The sequence below is a fragment of the Lagenorhynchus albirostris genome, chromosome 3 (genome assembly GCF_949774975.1).
Source record: "Lagenorhynchus albirostris chromosome 3, mLagAlb1.1, whole genome shotgun sequence".
In the NCBI taxonomy this organism is placed as follows: Eukaryota; Metazoa; Chordata; class Mammalia; order Artiodactyla; family Delphinidae; genus Lagenorhynchus; species Lagenorhynchus albirostris.
Window position 1 is genome coordinate 85,403,336 of NC_083097.1, and position 15,922 is coordinate 85,419,257.

Sequence of the window (15,922 nt, forward strand, 5' to 3'; positions counted from 1 at the left end):
TAATAAACTTTCTTTTTCTCATAAACCTATAACAATCCAGATAAAAAGCAAGCATTCACAGACCCTGACCATTGCTTAGAATTTCTACTAATCATTTATTTTCTACCCCAAGACTCATTCCCTCCAATAGTTGTCCCATATTCCTCTCCTTGCAGGGTCTCTAATCCCTTCCTGACCTATTCCTTAGCTAACTATTTCATAAGTCAGTGACAACTGTAACTACCATCTACCACTCCCTTCACATCTGATTACCTTTGCCTTCTTGTTTTGAATGTTAACAAAAGACTTGGCTCTTGAGCAGACACCTTGCAGACATGGGAGAAAAGTCAAGGGAATCAAAGAGATATTGTCTTTGACATCTTTAAACCACTAAACCAATGCTAGCAGCCCTCAAACTCCAGCCCTCAAACTTGTTATATAAAAATATACTCACTTATTTAAGTCATTTATAGTCAAGAATCTGTTACTGTAGCAAAAGCTGCTTACCAATGCAGATGTTTTCCAAATAATGACTGAGAAACATATTTATTTGCTACAACTAATTTAGGAACAATAGGGTGTTTTTCAGACAGTCCATCAGTCAGCGGCCATTAATTGAGCAAATAAATCCACAAACTTTGGCTAACCTAATCCAGGTGCATTAAAAAAAAAAAAAGAAATGGAAGAATGGTTTTCAAAATATATTCTATCTTATTGCTATGCATTTATAGTCTGGAGTTACACATTTGGCTGAAAACTAAGGAAGGAAATAAAAATAAAATTGTGTGAGAAAAAGGAGGAAAAGGAAAGAAAAGAAGGAATATTGCAATATACAAAAAATATGTGAGGAGGATAAGGTGTGAAATTTTAGCTAGTGAAAGCAAAGGGTTAAATGATAGATGGTAGACAAACTCTGGACACCTATTCAAGATCTATAAGTGTAACTTCACAAAACACTTGCCAGAGCAGTATAGTAATATGAGACAATAATGGACTTTCAATTCTGGAAAACCTTGATTTAAATGCTAGTTTCACCTCCAACCCTATCTCTGCAACCTACAGTTAATTTACTTAAGTTTTCTCTTTCTAATTCTTATCATTTGTAAACTTGTGAAAACAATACTACATCTGGACTAAAATTAGAAAGTAAGTCAAATGATCCATATTCATTACATAAATGTTTAGTTTTGTTTCACAGCATTCTTCCAAGTTGATTTATCATATTCTCATTGACTTTCATTTTTATTTTAATTAAAAAAGAACAATAAAAATGTGGGAGTAGGATTCAATGAAATAAAAAAACAATCATACCATAAAGAAAATCAACAAAGGCACTTTAGTTATTCTTAAAAGCTAAATTATAAACCAAAAAACAAAATTAATCAAGCAAAAAAGAGAAAAGATGCATGAAAACTACTAATTTTATGGGCATTAATAAAAAGGAAAATAAAAATAATTATGATAAACTTTACACCAAATATTTTGTATTTCAGATGAATTTAACAATATTTTAGGAAAACACAATTTACCAAAACTGACAAACAGAATATTACTATATTTAATAAATATATCAGAATGTGTACCAAAATTTACTTAATGAGATTGCCAGGTCAAGTTGGTGTCACCTACATAATTTCCAGACAGTTAAGGAAGAAATAATACTGATTATACACAAACTACTCAGCAAAGTTTTCTATGTGTACAATATAACTTAGTTACTGGACAATGATATTACAAAATAAGAAAATTATAGGCTAACCTTTCACATAAATATAGATGTAAAATTTCAAAAAATATTAACATATCAAATCTATCTTTATCTATCTACCCACCTATCATCTATCTACTTAACTTAAATATATCTCAACATAATTTGCTTCCAAGAAACACAATACAGAAACATCAAGCAATGTAATTCACCATATTAATAAGGTAGAAAATCATACATATGGTATCTATTGAAAAGTGTATATGTAGTTGCAAAAATATCATTTACTATAATTCACAAACATTCAAAGATGCTAAGAAAATTTGGAAGATTTATCTTAATCTCATAAAGAATGTTCACTTAAAAAACAAGAGCAAAAATAGATTCAGTAAAGAATAAAGTACTGAAATCTTTCTGAAATCCAGAATAAAAAAGTTATACTCAATAAAACACACAAGATTGTGTTGGATATATTGTCAGTAAAACAAGGCAAGAAAAAAATAATAATTTGCTGTTTATAAATGACAATTTTGTAAATAAAAAAGCTTGGTGTATACAAGTATTTATATGTATGCCTATCTATATACTTATCTTGTTAGCTATCTAGATATATTTATACTTCTATATAACTACAAAAATTTTGGGTATAAAACGATACCATTTAATAGCATACAAAAATAAAATATCAAGCTAAGAAAACATGATGTACAGAACAATGTTTTGTAGTTATTCTAAGTTAAGAAATATTAAAAAGAGAACTAGACAGTCCTCGTGGAGAGTAGCCATGGTTTCCTGCTTCAACAGTGCTTGGACGGAACCCGGCGCTCGTCCCCCGCTCTGGCCAGACTCTCAGAGCCAGCCCTCGCCACCACCTCACAGTGCCCTCTGACCGCCCCAAGGTCCCTGCCGCCGTTACAGCGCCACGCAGCCACTGCCACCACTTCACCTCAGCCGCCCGCCGTGACGACCGTGTCCCCCTCGCAGGTGTGCCAGAACTACCACCAGGACTCAGAGAACACCATCAACCGCCAGATCAACCTGGAGCTCTACACCTCCTACGTCTACCTGTCCATTTCGTACTATTTTGACCGCGATGATGTGGCTTTGAAGAACTTTGCCAAATACTTTCTTCACCAATCTTGTGAGGAGAGGGAACATGCTGAGAAACTGATGAAGCTGCAGAATCAACGGGGTGGCTGAATCTTCCTTCAGGATATCAAGAAACCAGACTGTGATGACTGGAAGAATGGGCTGAATGCAATGGAATGTGTGCTACACTTGGAAAAAAGTGTGAATCAGTCACTACTGGAACTGCACAAACTGGCCACTGAGAAAAATGACCCCCATTTGTGTGACTTCATTGAGACTCATTATCTGAATGAGCAGGTGAAATCCATTAAAGAATTGGGTGACCATGTAACCAACTTGCGCACGATGGGGGCCCCCGAATCTGGCATGGCACAGTATCTCTTTGATAAGCACACCCTGGGAAATAGTGATAATGAGAGCTAAGCCTTAGGCTGGCTTCCCGTAGCCACAGGGGTGACCTCCCTTGTCACCAAGGCAGTGCATGCATGTTTGGGTTAACTTTACCTTTTCTGTAAGTTGTACCAAAACATCTACAAGTCCTTTCCTTAGTACCATTCCTTCAAATAAAGTAATTTGGTACCCCCCCCCAAAAAAAAGAGAACTAGATAAATGGAGAGATAGGGAATGTTAATGGATTGAAAAACTCAATAATATAAAGATATTAATTCTGTATAGAGTTGTCTCATTATAATCAAAATAACATGTTGTTTATAAGAAAGATTCTGACAAGCTGGTTTTAAAGATATGGCAATTCTAAAAATGCTGGGTTTTAGAATACGTTCAAACTTAAGTTGTTAGCAACTTAAAATAGATTGCTATAAAGTAAGTTATTTTATGAAAGGCTCTTGTTAACCACAAAGCAAAAATCTAGAGAGGACACACAAAAGATGGAGTCTATGAATATCAATTAAGAAAATAATCAAATCACAAAGAAAGAGAAAAAAGAAACAGAGGAATTATAAAACAACACAAAACAACAAAATGACAATAGTAACATACCTATCAATAAACTTCAATGTAAATGGACTAAATTCTCCAATCAAAAGACTAGACTCATCTGTTTGCTGCCTACAAGAAATTCACTTCAGATATAAGGACAAACATAGACTGACAGTGAAGGGATAGAAAAGGGTATTCCATACAAACAGAAACCAAAAGAAAGTTGGGGTAGATATACCAGACAAAATAAAGTTTAAGACAAAGACTCTCATGAGAGACAAAGATCATCACATAATGATAAAGGGGTCAATCAAACAAGAGAATATAACATTGTTTAAGTATTGATGCACTCAGTATAGAAATACCTAGACATACAAAGTATGAACATACGTAAAGGATGAAGTAGACAGCAATACAATAATAGTAGGGGGCTTTTATTCCCCATTAACATCAGTGGATAGAGGACCTATACAGAAAATCAGTAAGGAAACATTGACTTTAAACAACGTGGTAGTACAGGTGGATTTAACAGAAATATATATATAACATTCTACCAAAATGCAACAGAATACATATTCTACTCAAGCACATATGAAGTATTCCCAGGACTGATCATATGTTAGGTCAGAAAAGAAGTCTTAATACACTTAAGAAAACGAAATCATATCAATCATTTTTTTGACCACCCACTGTATAAAATAAAGAAAACTGGAAAATTCACAAATATATGGAGATTGAACTGCATGCTATCATACACACAATGACTCAAAGAAACTAAAAGAGAAATACAAAATTACCTTGAGACAAATGAAAATGGAAATACAACCTACCTAACCTTATGGGATGTAGCAAGAGCAGTTTGAAGAGGAAAGTTCATAGGGATAAATGTCTGCACCAAGAAACAAAGATCTAAAATAAACAACCTAACTTTGCATATCAAGGAAATAGAGAAAGAACAACAAATGAACTGTAAAATTGGTAGAAGTAAGTAAAATATGAAGATCAGAATGGAATCAATGAAATACAGACTAAAACGTTAATAGAAAAGATCAATGAAACTAAGATCTGGTTCTTTAAAAAATAAACAAAATTAACAAACCTTTAGCTAGATACACAAAGAAAAAGGAGAGGACTCAAATAAACAAATCAGAAATGAAAGAGGAGATGTTACAACTGATACCACAGAAATACAAAGGAATATAAGAGACTACTATGAAAATTTATCCACCAACAAATTAGATAACCTAGAAGAAATGTATAAATTCGTAGAAACATTCAACTTACCAAAACTGAAACATGAAGAGAATATTTGAACAGACCAATCACTAGTAAGGAGGTAATCAGTAATCAAAAAACCTCCCAACAAGAACAACAGGGCTTCCCTGGTGGCGCAGTGGTTGAGAGTCCGCCTGCCGATGCAGGGTACATGGGTTCGTGTCCCGGTCCAGGAAGATCCCACATGCCATGGAGGGGCTGCGCCCATGAGCCATGGCCGCTGAGCCTGCGCGTCCGGAGCCTGTACTCCGCAACGGGAGAGGCCACGACAGTGAGAGTCCTGCGTACCGCAAAAACAACAACAACAACAACAAAAAGTCCACGACTAGATGACTTTACTGGTGAATTCTACCAAATATTCAAAGAAGAATTAATACCAATGCTTCTCAAACTCTTCCAAAAATAAATTAGGAAACACTTCCAAGTTCACTTTATGAGGTCATGATTACCCTGATACCAAAACCAGACAAGGACAACACAAGATAAGAAAATCACAGGCCAAAATCCTTGCTGAACATAGATGCAAAAATCCTCAACACCATATTGGCAAACTGAATCCAAAACTACATTAAAAGGATTATACACCATGATCAAGATGAATTTATTCCATGGATGCAAGGATGGTTCAATGTCCACAAATCAATGTGATATACAATGTTAACAAAATTAAGGATAAAAAAATCATATTATCTCAAAAGACTCAGAAAAAACATGTGACAACATTCAACATCTGAAGTGAGTTTATTGTTGGCAGCATACAGATGGGTCTATGTATTTTGATTGAATTTAGTCCATTTACATTAAAGTTTATCGACAGGTACATAATTATTGCTATTTTTTAATTGTTTCTGGTTGCTTCATAATTTCTCTGTTCCTTTCTTCTTGCTCTCTTCCTTTGTAATATGATAGTTTACTGAAGTGTTATGCTTATACTCCTATATCTTTCATGCTTCTGCTATAGGTTATTGCTTTGTGATTACATGAGGCATACATAAAATAAAATAACAGTAACATGTGAAAGAATGAAACTGGACTACTATCTTACACCATACACAAAAATAACTCAAATGGATTAAATAAGGTCTAAGACCTGAAATGATAAAACTCCTAGAAGAAAATACATTTCTAATAAGGGGTTAATATCCAAAATATATTAAGCCATACAAGTCAATAGCACAAAAATAATCTGAGTAAAAATGGGAAGACAAACTTAAAGGACATTTTTCCAAAGAAGTCATACAGATAGCCAACAGGTATATGAAAATACCTGTTGTGAGCAGTGAGAGGCCTGCGTACCGCAAAGAAAAAGAAAAAAAAAAAAAAACCTAAGAGTAGAACTACCATATGATCCAGCAACTTCACTTCTGGGTTTTATCCAAAGAAAATTAAAATACTAACTTGAAAAGATATATGCACCCACATGTTCATTGCAGCATTATTTACAATTGCCAAAACATGGAAGAAACCTAAGTGTCCACTGATGGATGAATATATTAAAAAAATTGGTATCTTTATATATCCCACACACAGGAATATTATTCAGTGATTTAAATAAATCTTGCGATTTGTGACAAAATGAAAGGAACTTGGGGGCATTATGGTAAGTGAGTTAGGTCATAGAAAAAGACAAATTCTAAGTGATTCCACTTACTTGTGGAATGTACAGAACAAACAAAAAATGTTCTCACAGATACAGAGAACAGATTGATGGTTGCCGGGGTTGGGGGGTGAGGGCGTGGGAGAGTGGGGGTAGGCAAAATGAATAAAAATGGTTAAAAGACAAAACTTCCAGTTGTAAAATAAATGTCATGGGAATATAATGTATACCATGTAACTATAGTTAATACTGTATTAGATATTTGAAAGATGTTAGCTCTTATTACAAGAAAAAATTTATAACTATGCATGATGATGGATGTTAACTAGATTTTTGTGATTATGTGACAATATACACAAATATTGTATCATTTTGTTGTACACCTGAAACTAACAATGTTACATGTCAATTATATGTCAACTTAAAAAGTATACATGGCAATGCAATAATATAGGAAAAATCTAGACAATATTGATTTTAAAAAGAGCTGGAAACTTTACCTACTGATCTATTATAAAGTTACATTAATTAAGATACTGTGAATGAAAATAAAACAGAATAATGGAATACAATAAAGAGTGCAGAAACAGTCCCACAGATATATTTCACTGGACTTATCAAACAGTGACCCTATAGTGCTTTGCAGAACAGGTAGGCTTTACAATAAAGAGTTCTGCGAAAATTTGGTATCCATATGGGAAACTTTGCCTTTATTTCATACTACACAAAAATGAATTCCAGATGAAGTGATATGCATTTCAAAAGTAAAACAATACATCTTCTACATGAAAACATAGAAGAGTATCTTTACAATCTTGGAAGGCAAGAGAATTCTTCAACAGGTCACAAAAATTATGAAGTATAAAAAAGATTAGATGGTAAGGTCTTCTAGTAATCTGCTCAAGGCAGATATTCCTAGCATGATCTTACTGCCTTCTAATCATGTTTTCCACCCAGAAACCATCAATAAACCAGTTGTCCCTTGGGGTTACCAGGTGAGTTTTGGACTTGAAGTAGCACATCATCAACTCCAATACCCTTATCTTAGCTAAGAGTTAAATCCATGCATCCAAATATCCCCAGAAATAAGGGTGGAGAATTCCAAATCCAGCTGTAAATTACTTCCGTAAGTCTACCATTGATTCTTGGTCAAACTTATTAAATTATAAATTGCAGTATGTTTCCTTCTTTTCCATTTTTTGCACTATTTAAAGGACATGAAAGCAAAAAAAAAAAACCTGCCAGGATATTATTTGTATCATTAAATTATGTTTTTAAAAAAATAGCTTTAATTTCACCAAATATTCCAGCACAAACTTCATAATTATGCCCAAACAATAAATCTTTTGGTTCCTTTTATTCCTAAATTTGAACTTAAAGAAAGGCATCAATAGGCTTTTCCCTCAACTACAGCCATAGCAACATGGGAAGTTCCCTATGGACAGCAATTAGAATTTTTTAAAATGCTTGACTTGGTTATGGGTACATGAACAAGCACCAAGCACAGCTTTGGCACAGCAGTTCTAATCAAGTGCAGCCCTTAAAAAAGAAAAACAATAAACAAACAAAAAAACAGGATTGGGGGAAATCCCCCAGTTTGTAAGCCTCAAGTGGTACACTTGATCAACCCCTTTCAGTTGAGGAAAAAGTGGTGCGAGATAAGGATATATCATACCTTTGGGCAGTGGCAAATAGTATCAAACTGAGATAAAGATTTGAATATCAGAAACAATGTTTTATAGGGAAGAGCAATGAAGATGGACTCTATGGAGTGTTGGCAGGCTCTAAGAAATGGCCTTTTTTTCCTCTTTTCTGTTACTTCTTCATAAACTAGACTCCTAAACTTAGAGAGTTTATCATATGCTATTCTGATATTTAAGTTTTGGCAGATACTATCTATAGTAGTTTGAATGGTGGCCCCCCCAAAAGAAATGCCCACATCCTCATCCCTGAAACCTGTTAATATTACCTTATTTGTAAAAAGGGTCTTTGCAGATAATTTCGCTAAGCATCTTGAGATGAAATCTTCCTGGGTGAACCCTAAACTCAATTAAAAGTACCCTTTTAAGAGAAGGGCGAGGAAAAGACTCAGACAGAAGAGAAGGTCCTGTGAAGAGAGTGGTAGAGATTGGATTAATGCAGCCACAAACTAATGAATGTGACAGCCACCAAAATTTAAATGAGGCAAAGAATGGGATCTCCTCTTGAACTTTGAGAAGTATCACGGCCCTGATGACACCTTGGTTTCTGGCCTCCAAAACTGGGAGGAAAAAATAAATTTTTGTTTTAAGCCACTCAGTTTTTTGATAATTTATTATAGCAGCCACAGGAAACGAATACCGTATTATTAGTTAATTTTTTAATTATGATGAAAGGAAATTTTTTCTAAAATTTAAATAAATATAAACAAATTTAGAATTTAATCGATCAAAGTACTGTGAGTTCTGATGGTATCTTTTCATTTAATATAATGTAGTTATGCTTTATGAACCCTTTTCAAAAGAAGTTACATTTTTCCTCCCTCTTTTCCTTGATTTAATTCTAAAAGGTTTAAATACCAGGCAATTTCTTGGAGAAAATTTACTGTAAAAACTTCAATTTATCTGGTCAGAATTAATAAAATAAGAGTGTCAAATAGAAGAGAAAGATAACATCCATTGCAACTTTGGTCCCCAATAAATGTTGTTGAACAATAATTTGTGTATATTTTCACTGTGACAGTGAGTTTTTATAGCACTGTCTAGAGTATTAAATAAGTCCATGATTCACTTGTTCACTAAACCATTGTTCATATGCCAAAAAAAGATGAGAAGTAGCCAAAACAGATGGCAGCTATAATAGTTCCTCTGCTTAAAGTAAATTATATACAGGAAAAGAGCATTTATTGGTATTCCCGCAATTCAGACCAACAGGATAGGCACATTTGGAAAGCACTTTGGGTGAGGTCATTTAAGTGTAGAATTGAAAATATTATGATGTCTTGGAGAGCTGAGAGATACTTATATTTTCTCAGTTACATAACAGTGATTCTAAATTATTGCTCATTAACCCTGTGTTGCAATAACTATGAATTACAAAGGAATGGTTGTTCTTTTTAAAATAAATAAGGAGATACTGTTATGAGCAAGGATCAATGTACATCAAATAATGCATTTCAATATGCATTATAAGTAAATACTGTCTGTAAGGTCTTTGTTAAAATTCTATCCAAGCTTCTGGATTCCTTCTTTATCTTTGGGTGATAGCATTTGCTCTGACTTTTCCTCAAAACGTACTTCTAAATTTTTCTTTCATACCAAGGAAAATATGCTAATGATAGCTTAAACTATTCTATGCCATTGGCTATACTAGTTAAATATTTTACTTATTAGGAATTGATTAAGTAATTACGAAGTTGGAAAGGATCTTCAGAACATTTAAAGGTCTCCATAAAACAGCAGTGTACTCACACTGCTCTCTGGGTAACTGGATAACAGGGCATCTCTCCCTTTTATGATTATGATTCAAATTTAACATTTGGCTTTACAATTCCTTTCTTGGCAAGTGGCCTAAGAATAGTCAATCTGAGTAATCAAGTGGATAAGTACTCAAGTTCGTATATTTAGTTTCCTCAATAGGAGTTTCAATACTACTTCATGATTTTAATAGTGGTAATAATTGCTTCATTCTGGAAGGATTATATTGAGTTAGAAATGTTTTATATATCAGAAAAATACTTGTTTCTTAGAGGATATAGAAAAATATATGTCATCCTTAGTTTGTTTACATGTGCAGTTATGAGAAAATCTTAAGACTGTCCAAGATAATTACCATAATTCAGTATTGCTAACAAAATATTTTACAAGGAAAATAAAATGAATTTTTCTGTGTTTGACACAAATGCACATTTAACATCATTAGCTACTGAAGATTTTTAAAAGTGTTTCAGCAAAGCCTAAAGCTATATTCTAAGCATGTTAAAAGATACGAATTATAAAGTAAGGCATATTACAGGTGTGAAATAATGTCCTTTAATCATTTAGTTATTTTTATGGAACTAAATGGACAATCTACTAGAGTATGCTTTTCTTAACCAAATATTAAGCAAGATATGATAGTAAGCTAGACATGAGAGTTCATTAATTCTTTCAGGAATTTACGACACCATTAGAGTCCTGTCAGACACTACAGTAATGTGAACAGTGATCAACAACAAAAGGACATGTGATAAATCTTTCATAGTCAATTATTTATGAGTCAAAGACATTCTAATGATTAGATTTTACTAATTAGGGTGTACACAATTCTTTAAAAGACATTGAGGTTTAGCAAATTTGATTTCAAGTAGAGTAGAATTCAGTTTCAATTGCCTCCTGCACACCAGGGGTTGTTTCCTGGACAGACAGCTTTTTCCTGCCAACTTCTAGTCCCAGCAGTGTCCTGACACGAGATGATCCAAAGTTTAGATACTTGAAAAGAATTTGATGGATGGGATCTTTATGTTAAAGAGATTATGCCATGCACCTCTGTTCAACTAATCTATGACAAAGGAGGCAAGACTGTATTATACAATGGAGAAAAGACAGTCTATTCAGTAAGTGGTGCTGGGAAAAGTAGATAGCTACCCTTAAAAGAATGAAATTGGAACACTCACTAACACCATATACAAAAAAATAAAATCAAAATGGATTAAAGGCCTAAATATAAGATGAGATACTATAAGACTCTTAGAGGGAAACATAGGCAGAACATTCTCTGACATAAATAGCGGCAAGATCTTTTTTGATCCACCTCCTTGAGTAATGAAAATAACAAAAATAAACAAATGCTATCTAGTTAAACTTAAAAGCTTTTGCACAGCAAGGGAAACCATAAAAAAAACAAAAAGACAGCCCATGGAATGGGAGAAAATATTTGCAACCGAAGCAACTGACAAGGGATTAATCTCCAAAATATACAAACAGTTCATGTAGCTCAGTATCAAAAAAGAAAAAACAATCCAATTGAAAAATGGGCAGAAGATCTAAATAGATACTTCTCCAAAGAAGACATACAGATGACCAGGAGGCACATGAAAAATGCTCAACATCACTAATTATCAGAGAAATGCTAATCAAAACTACAGTGAGGTATCACCTCACACCAGTCAGAATGGCCATCATCAAAAAAAACCTACAAATAAGTGCTGGAGAGGATGTGGAGAAAAGAGAACCCTCCTACACTGTTGGTGGGAATGTAAATTGGTACAGCCACTATGGAGAACAGTATGGAGGAGTTCCTTAAAAAACTATAAATAGAGCTACCATATGATCCAGCAATCCCACTCCTGGGCATATATCTAAAAATCATGAAAACTCTAATTTGAAAAGATACACGCACACCAATGTTCATTGCAGCACTATTAAAAAATAACCAAGACATGGAAGCATCTTAAGTGTCCATCGACAGAGGAATGGATAAAGAAGATGGGATGTGTATATATATATACACACATATATATGTGTATATATATATATGTATAATATACATATATATATACACACATATATATGTGTGTATATATATATGTATAATATACATATATATATACACACACAAAGGAATACTACTCCATTATAAAAAGAATGAAATAATGCCATTTGCAGCAACATGGATGGATCTAGAGATTGTCATACTGAAGGAAGTAAGTTGGACAGAGAAGGACAAATATTATATGATATTGCTTATATGTAGAATCTAAAAAAACGGGTACGAATGAACTTATTTACAAAACAGAAATAGAGTCACAGACGAAGAAAACAATCTTATGGTTACCAGGGGGCAAGGGGAGGAGGGATATTTTGGGGGATTGGGGATTGACATATATACACTACTATATATAAAATAGATAACTAATAAGGAACTACTGTATAGCACAAGGAACTCTCCTCAATACTCTGTAATGACCTATATGGGAAAATAATCTAAAAAAGACTGGATATATGTTTACGTGTAACTGATTCACTTTGCTGTTTAGCAGAAACTAGCACAACACTGTAAATCAACTATACTCCAAGAAACATTAAAATATCTAAAACAAAATAAAGAGATTATGATTGATCATGGCTTTGAGTGCCATATTTAATTCTTTGGAAAATATTCATCTACTTCTATGTTCTTAAGAATGGAAAATTGCTTTTCTTTCCTGCAAAGTAACATTAATTGCTACTCTCCTTCCTATTCTTAGATAGATATCCATGTTGCCCAAGTCCATTTATTAATTTTATAACACCAGTCACTTTCTGAAATGTGTTAGAAAATTAACAAACAAAACTTCAAAATTGAATTTTCCAAGGAAAATATGATGATAAGGAATTACAGAATTTTAAAAAATATTACCTGTTAATTCTAGAAAAATAATTTTCAACCTTGGCTATGTATTAAGCTTAACCTATAATCTTTACAAGATCTTGGTTTTTAAACATATAGATATTTTTATTATCTGTATTTTAGAATACAAATAATAAAAACGATAAAATCATTTTTCATATGATTTATGAAAGTCATACGTTAACTCTTTTGCAACACTTTTTTGAGTCACATTTGCCTCTAAATTTCATGTTAATTCAGTTGAAGTTTATTTTTATTCTTGAATCATATTTTTTTGTGTGTAAATATATGACAGTATAACCATCCATTGTCTGTTGAATACATGTTTGGATTGATCTCTGTTCCAGTGTTTTGTTATTACAAGTTATGTTTCTGAGCACATTTTTGTACACATCCCTGGTTTATATATCTGAAAGTTGGATAACCAGCAGTTTGTGCGTGTTCAACCAGATAATTTGAGAATGTACATTAAAAGAGGCTGTTTAACTTCCTATAGTAATTGTATCTGGTGCTCTAATTCCTCAACAACACTCAAAATGATCAAACATTTTACCTATTTTTGCAATTCTAGTGGGTATAATATAGTTATTCTCTACAGTCTTAATTTTCATTCCCTGTTGAGTTATGAAAGTGTACTTCTTTCCATATGCTTAAATGTATTTACTACTGTTCATGTTTAGTGGCAAATTCGGGAGTGTATGTTTTGCTAACATGCCTCACAGACATTTTATTGTCTCTAAACTAAAATAAAATTGATGGTGGAAAATGTATGTATCTTGTTTTCCTTTACTGAACTATTGAGGTATAATTTATACAATTAAATGCATCCACTATTATTATAATTTGATGAGTTTGATTATATGTACACATTTGTATAACTACCAATATAATTAAAACCATTTTAATAAGCCTAAGAAAGCTCCCTTGTGACATTTCCAATTAAGTCCTTGCCCATCACAGGTTACAAGCACCAACATAGACCATATGCTGTGACATAACACAAATTTCAATTATGCAGAGTATATGTTCTAACCATATGAAATTAAATTAGAAATAAATATAAAGGTATCAGAAAAATCCACAAATACTTGAAAATTGAGTAACAAACCTAATATCTTATGGACAAATAGAAATTATCAGAAATATAAAATACTTTGAAGCATATGTCCTTGAAAAGATGTGTATCCTGTTTTGTTGTTGGGGGCATTGATCTACAAGTGTCAAATAGGGTAAGTTGGTCACTAATGTTGCAGTCTTCCTAACCCATCATGATTTTCTATGTACTGCTTAATTTCTAGGAGAGAAGTGTTTTCTGTTTCTTCTTTTCTGTCAAATTTTCTGTCATGTGTTATAAAACTGTTGGTTGATTCACAGATATTTAAAACAGTTATGTCTTCTTGATGAATCAAATCCAATGATCATAAACTTTCCCTAATAACATTCCTTGTTCTGAAGTCCAGTTTGTATGATATTATAGTTAAAGCTTTCATATGCTTAATGCTTTCAGGGTGCATATATTTATTTCCTTCTATATTAAACTATCTATACATGTAATTTATTTTTTTAATTAATTAATTTTTTTTTTGAGGACCACAAATAGTCCTGGCTTCCTTTTTTATGTAGTATGACAATCTTTGTCTTTTACTTGTAGGGTTAATGGTTAATTGGATCATTTGTAATTAATACAAGTTTGGACTTGATAGGATTTAAGTCTATTATATTGCTGTATGCTTTCTATTTTTCCTTTGTTCTCTTAAATTTTTGAATAAGTTAAATGTTATCATTACTTATTTTTTGTGATCAGTTTTATAATGCATTTTTCATAAAATTCTTCTTTGACATATATTACTTTACACATAATATCAGAAACTTACAATAGTGTTCTATGTACTTACCTTTACAGTATTGTCAACATTTGATTTACTACACGTTAGAAATCTCACTGTATATCATTAATATTTTTTTCTTTTGACAGTCAATTAGGTTTTATGAAATAAAATAGAAATATATAATTTACATTTACCATATATTTATGATCCCTATCAGTCTTCATTTTATCTCTTCATGTACCCTAATTTCTACCTGCAACTCTGCTGGGTGTCTCTGTTTCACATTCATTTTTTTAAAATTAATTAATTTATTATTTATGTTTGGCTGCACTGGGTCTTTGTTGCTGTCCGTGGGCTTCCTCTACTTGTGGAGAGTGGGGGCTACTCTTCATTGCAGTGTGCAGGCTTCTCATTGCAGTGGCTTCTCTTGTTGTGGAGCATGGGATCTAGGTCTGTGGGCTTCAGTAGTTGTGGCTCACAGGCTCCACAGCACAGGCTCAGTAGTTGTGGTGCACAGGTTTAGTTGCTCTGTGGCATGTGGGATCTTCCTGGACCAGGGATCGAACCCATGTCCCCTGCATTGGCAGGTGGATTCTTAACCACTGCACCACTAGGGAAGTCTCTCACATTCATTTTTGAAAAGTACCTTTTCTGGGTATAGAATTTTAAGTTCATGCCCTCCCTTCCACCCACAACACCTTAATACTTTAAAGAAGTTATTGTCCTTATGCTTGCATAGTTTCAGAGAAATCAGCTGTTTTTGCCTATCTGTGTTCCTCATTGTTGCACTTTTAAGATTTTCTTTGTCACATGTTTAAACCCATTTGATTATGGTGTATCTTAGTTTCATCTTTTTCCTTCTTTTGAGTAGCTCCTATAATATTCTTGAATTTTTAGTATTTTAACTTGTAATCAAACATGGAAAACATTTTGTCACTATTTATTCAAATATTTTTCTATAGTTCCTTCCTCTGGGACTCTGATTACACACAGTAGACAGCTTGAATTGTTCTGTATGCAGTGAGTTTGTTAAAGATTTTTTTCTCTCAATGCTTTCCTTAGGAAAGATTCTATTATTATGTATTCATTTTAGAAATATTTAGAAATATTCATTTTAGAAATATTTAGAAATACTGTAGTGCAAAATCTGTTAATCCT

The 15,922-nt window shown here is 33.0% G+C and overlaps 1 pseudogene; it reads left to right on the forward strand.

Annotated features, from left to right (window-relative positions):
* The first annotated feature begins 2,387 nt into the window (after positions 1-2,387).
* LOC132518351 (ferritin heavy chain-like) lies at positions 2,388-3,288 on the forward strand (annotated as a pseudogene).
* The last annotated feature ends 12,634 nt before the right edge of the window (positions 3,289-15,922 follow it).